The sequence below is a fragment of the Physeter macrocephalus genome, chromosome 15 (assembly GCF_002837175.3).
Source record: "Physeter macrocephalus isolate SW-GA chromosome 15, ASM283717v5, whole genome shotgun sequence".
NCBI classification, from domain to species: domain Eukaryota; kingdom Metazoa; phylum Chordata; class Mammalia; order Artiodactyla; family Physeteridae; genus Physeter; species Physeter macrocephalus.
The window spans coordinates 75696004-75702023 of NC_041228.1; the positions used below are offsets into that span (position 1 = coordinate 75696004).

The window sequence follows — 6020 nt, forward strand, 5'->3', positions numbered from 1 at the left end:
ACACTCTACAGTGAGAGCTTCTTGGAGTGAGTCCTCGGTACTCACTTGGCGCGTATGGCTTCGTGGCATCGCAGTGTCCTTGTTAACGTGAGTTAGCTCGTGTTGATGGTTCCACTGTCCCGTGTTCACTGCCGATGGACTCAGATGCTCTTCGGGGACAGACGCTGACGCTGCTGACATCAGCTGTCATCACACAGCACCCGGACACGCAGGCACCCGTGGAAGCTGCTGACTGATGTATGTACTCCTTGTCCCCAGGTCCTGGGAGGGTGGAGGGGTGGCCGCCCCCGACGGCCCGTGTGCAGCCTTCAACAATCTGCTTTGGGAAAAGATGCGATGTGAACAATCTGTGCTTTCTTTTCAAAAGGCAGTTTTCAGCACACCCTTTGGTTTACTTTGGGATTGACAGGAAACTACAATGAGGAAGTAATTTCTTAGAAAAATTCTTCTGTTTCTAATCAAAATCTGCTTTTGGCTACCAACTTGCCCGTGCTTTCATGTCCCAAAGCATCCATTCTCAACTCGCTTCTCTTGTTTTCCCACCATCACTTCTACGTGGATTTGCCTCTTGACAGAAACGAAGTCAAAGCAAAACAAAACACTCTGAAGGCCCCCAGCTGTTGAAAAAGGGAAGGTCACGATAATGTTTACGTTTATAGGCTGATTTTCTTCCTTCCCTCCCTCTCTCTATCTCTCTTTCTTTCTTTCCTTTTTTTTTTTTTTTTCCCTGTCTAGAAACAGAAACTACAATAGTGGCTAAATCCATGTTTTCTTGACTGTTAAAAAGAGAAAGGGACTATCAAGGAAATGATGAGGGGACAGTACTTCATGATTCACGTCCATGAGCCCTCAGCGCACTCATTCTAACACACCTTCTGAGGCTCTTCCAGAGAGATGGGGGGGGGGGAGAATGACATAAAAAGAGGGTTTTACCAAATGCTCCACTTCAAAAAGAAAAGTGAGAGTGAGAGCAGGAAAGAAAGCTCATGGGAGGAGGTGCTGGTGTGTGTGTGTGTGTTGGGGGAATAGGCTGAGAGCTAGAGAAATGCAGCGACGTAAATCAGGCTTGTGCTGAGTTTCCTGCTTTTTTATTGGTTCGTTCCCCATGGTGCTTTCACTAAAACTGCTTCCTCTTTCTGTACACTCATTTTGTTTCCAGTTCAGAAGGTCTTGGATGATGTTGGTGAGATTCCAAACATCTGTGTTTTGAGACAGAGAGAGACAGAGAGAGAGAGAGGAGAGAGAGAGAGAGAGAGAGAGAGAGAGAGGAGAGAGAGAGAGGAGAGAGAGAGAGAGAGAGAGAGAGAGAGAGGAGAGAGAGAGAGAGAGAGAAGCACGTGTGCGCGAGATCTCCACGGGTAAGTAACTTAATCTTCACAGCCCCCTGGAATGCTCTGCTTCCCGTTTCCAAGAGGTCTGATGACTCTTCATTGCTGGACATCTATTGATCACTGTGGGAATCAGGCCTGATGCTCACCTGTTTACTTAAGAGATAAGTAAGAGGTAATCGAGTTTATGACATTTTCATAATACCCGGCATTACCATAGTTACACCATACCCCAATATGTAATATTTTATTTGTATATAAGTTTTACATGTATCATTACTAGAAGCCCCACATTTAGAGTATTACTTTGTGCCAGACCCTGAGATAAGTGCTTTACACACATTAGCGCATTTAACCTTCACAATAATCCCAATAGGTAATTAGTGTTATCATTCTTATTGTATAGTTGAGAAAACTGAGGTTCGTAGGAGCTATGTGACTTGCTATAAAATAGTATAACTGATCTCTAAATCTAAGTCTTCCTGGCTTAAGAATCCTGAACAATGATTTTTTTGATATTTCAGTTCATAACTGTAAGTACTAACATGGATAATGAAACTAATAAATGAAGCAGTGAGATCCCCTACTTTGTTCATTTGCAGACGTTTAATTAAAATATTGGTTTTCATTTTCTGCACTTTATTTCTCTACCGACGTTGTCTCTTTAGTAGTTAACAAAAGGGAGATGTGAGCTGTTTGTTCGAGGAGAAAATCTTAAAATAGTCAATAAATATGAGGCTCCATACTTGTTACAAATAATTCAAAACAAAAAGTAAGGCATTAGGTTAAAATGCATGGACGATAATGGTGAAAATGACACTTGAATCAATCACATTTCTTCCTTCTAAATTCTAAAAGATTGAGTATAATAGCTATCAGTTACTTAATATTTTTTATGTATAACTCCAGTTATCTATTGCTATGGAACAAACTACTCTAAAATTTAGTAGCTTTAATACAACAACTACTGTATTATATGTCATAAATTTTGTGGGTTAAGAACTCAGAAATAGCTCAGCTGGCTGGGTCTTCTGCTTCATGTGACATCGCCTGGGGTCACCCAGCAGTTGTCAGCTGATGTTTGGGGCAACTTCAAGCAGTGCTGTCCAATCACATATATGCATATAGTTTTAAATTTTCTAATAGCCACATTTAAAAAGTTTAAATAAGTAGAATTAACCTTAATAAAATATTTTATTTTCACCCAGTACATCTAAAATATTATCATTTAAACATATAATCAATATACAAATTTTAATGAGATATTTTTGGTATGTTTTTTGAAATCCAATATGCATTTTACTCTTATGGCACATCTCAGTTTGGACTTCGAGGGCCCAGTAGCCATGTGTGGCTGCCATATTGGATTGCACAGGTTGCTAGAGACTCCACGATATCTCTACTCTCATGCGTACCCCCCCTGCTGGAGTTGGCTGGAAGGCTGGGCTCACTGAACTTCTCTCCTTCTCTGAATATTCTCAGGATTTACCATGTGGTTTCTGCTGCGGGTAATCAGTCTTCTTACAAGGCAGCTCAGTTTCCAAGAGATAGAGGGAGAAGCTGTCAGTCCCTTTAAAGGGTGAGTCCTAAAGTAGCATAGCATCATTTCCTCTGTACTGGCTGTAACAAAGCAGTCACAGGCCAGCCCAGATTCAAGGGGAAGGAAAACTGCCCCACCTCTCAATGGAAGGCTGATCAACGAATTTACAGCTATCTTTAATATGCCAGGAGAACATTTATTAGTTTATCTCAAAGTATGATACAGTAAAGTTGCATATTTTAAAAACTCTTTACATGCTTTTTTAGGATACTGAAATACAGTGTATAATGGAAGTGAAGAAATAGTTACACATATTTTGTAGACCTGGAATTATAGTAATATATGAATTGATTATAGATGTTGAGTCATATATACACTTTTAGAAAGGACAATTTGTCATATGTGATTTATTTCATTTTAGATTCTTGATTAAATAACACAATACCTAATATCAACATTGTTCCTACAGGAAAATAAAAAGCCTTTTTCTTCTTCCATTATTGTCCAATGCTACCACTATACCACATTGAGAAGCAAGGGGTGCCCATTTTAATTCTACAGGTATGACAAGAAATTATAATTCTTTTTCTTATTTCTCTATGGACTTTTATTTTAATAATTGTTCTGCCATGGACTCCAATGTTCTGAGTAATCTTTGTTCTGCCAATGATTCTAAACCTTGTTTGGATGAATATTTAACAAACTGGAGATTGTTATTTGTTTTCAAATAACCACCTGCAAATATGAAAGTGGTGACTATAGCAATTACAAAAAAAAGAGAAGCATAGGGACTTATTTCCCTGTTTTAAAAAACTTTCCATATATTTGGATAGGTCAGATGAAGTCTCATTTATATTGAAATCAATCATCTATGAGTACTAACTACAGAGAACAAAATTAAAACAAGGGAATAAGGAATTCTATGAACTGCTGTCTCTAGGTAATAATATATTGTGATTCTGAAATATATTAGTTTCGTCACTAAGCTAGAGAACAGCAACTGAGTTCGACTAATTTAACACTGCCATCAAAAGTACTTGACTGTCCCCTGGAAGAAGGCAGCCTCTGCGACTAGTCATAGGATTCGCCCAAACTCATTGTTCTTTTGTTTTTTTGGTTTTTTCATCTTTATTGGAGTATAATTGCTTTACAATGTTGTGTTAGTTTCTGCCGTACAACAAAGTGAATCAGCTCTATGTATCCCCATATCCCCTCCCTCTTGGGCCTCCTTCCCACCCTCCCCATCTCACCTTTCTAGGTCATCACATGTTTTTGATGACAAGTTTCTGCTTTTGGACTTGTCTACTCTGTTGAGCAGAGCTGAGATTAGCGATTTTGTCAGGTGTAGTAGAGATCTGTGATGGATCAACCAAGAAACAGTGAACTGGATGAATTTACCAGGTCCTTCAATCCTCAAATTTCATGATGTACCTGAAAATCAGTGGTAATTGAAAATATAATCGCTAAGGCTAGAGAGAAGAGGTTATGTTTTCAGTTCAGATCTTCACTGGATTATGCAGAAGATGGCAATACACAAGTTTGCACACAAACCAGACAGTCTCTTGGGTGTGACCTGGTGATTCAGTCTTTTCAGTTCTCCCACATGGCACAGCAGAAGCTTCTATAATAGAATTTGATGTGGGAGTCTGGAGGGCACGATGATCAATAAATTTGCTATTGGCTTGTAAGGCACCTGACGAATTCACCATCTCAGAAGCTCTGAATTGAATTAGAACTCTTATCCACTGTATACACTGAATAAGTGAGGCATCAGATTAAAATTAATCTTGTAAATTCAGACCCAAGAAACAAATAAGAGGGATTAACCACCTTAAAAGCCACTGGGCTTTTATGCACTCAACTTATTTATTACTGTCTCACTATATTCTATCCTTCAATTTTATACGAATTGCCAAAGACCATTCAGTAGAAGGAAAGTGGTCTACTATTTACAAAAAATAAAAATTTGAAAATCCACTTATAAGATCCATTACTATGTGCCAGAGGTACTGTGTAAGGCAATGCACCTTTAGGTTCCTTTTTTTTTTTGCGGTTCGCGGGCCTCCCTCTGTTGTGGCCTCTCCCGTTGCGGAGCACAGGCTCCGGACGCGCAGGTTCAGCGGCCACGGCTCACGGGCCCAGCCGCTCCGCGGCACGTGGGATCCTCCCGGACCGGGGCGCGAACCCGGTTCCCCCGCATCGGCAGGCGGACTCTCAACCACTGCGCCGCCACGGAAGCCCTAAACATATTTTTATAAAATCTTCATAAACAAAGGCAATCATTGCACTTTTTTTTTTTTTTTTTTTTTACTAGGGGAAGCAACAGAGGCACAGAGCAGTAAGGGTCTTGCTCATATCTTCTAGTTCTGGTATTCTATAGGGCCGGCTCTGCTTTCTATCCCTCCGCTTTCAAAGGTTGGAGGTTCCCGGGGCTCGTTCTCCATCATAGTCTGGGAAGGTTCACGATTCTTTAAGCTCCAACTAGCACCCTCTTATGGACCGAGTTGTGTTCCCCCAAATTCATATGTTGAAGCGCTAACCCCCCAAGGTTCCTCTATTTGGAGAAAGGGCCTTAAAGAAGGTAATGAAGGTGAAACGAGGTTATAAGGGAGGGGCTCTAATGCAATATGACTGGTGTCCTTATAGAGGCAGAGGAAAGGCCACGTGGGGACGCAGAGAAGGCGGGCGTCTACAAGCTGAGGAGAGAGGCCTCACGAAGAACCGGCACGCCCGACACCCTGACCTTGGACTTCCAGCCTCCAGACCTGTGACAACACAGATTTCTGTTGTTTAAGCCACCCAGGCTGTGGTACCTACCACCCCAAAGCTGGTGAATCTTTATCCATACCTCCAGCTTTATTGTTTACCATCCATCTGCACATTGTTTTCAAACTTTAACCTTTCCTTTCAAAGTAGTCCTCATTATAAATTATGTATCATAATTAATGGCTTCAATAGTTATGGAGTCACTTGAGCCTCAGACCTCAGAATCTCCCCTTTCCTTAGTGTCTCATGGGTCTTTTAGTCATGATAATTCTAACTACTATATGTTCAAGTTCATTTCCTCCTATGCTTCCTATACCACTTGCTTATATCATGATTTCATTGTATTTGTCTTGTACCTTTGCCGTAGGCAAGGTGATCTCAAAGGG

The 6020-nt window shown here is 40.7% G+C and overlaps 1 long non-coding RNA gene across 1 annotated transcript; it reads left to right on the forward strand.

The window, feature by feature from the left end:
• Positions 1 to 1401: 1401 nt before the first annotated feature.
• Positions 1402 to 5727, forward strand: LOC102992586 (uncharacterized). The gene is made up of 3 exons (XR_448147.4): positions 1402 to 1503; positions 3338 to 3429; positions 5515 to 5727. It is a non-coding gene; the product is annotated as an uncharacterized lncRNA (long non-coding RNA).
• The last annotated feature ends 293 nt before the right edge of the window (positions 5728 to 6020 follow it).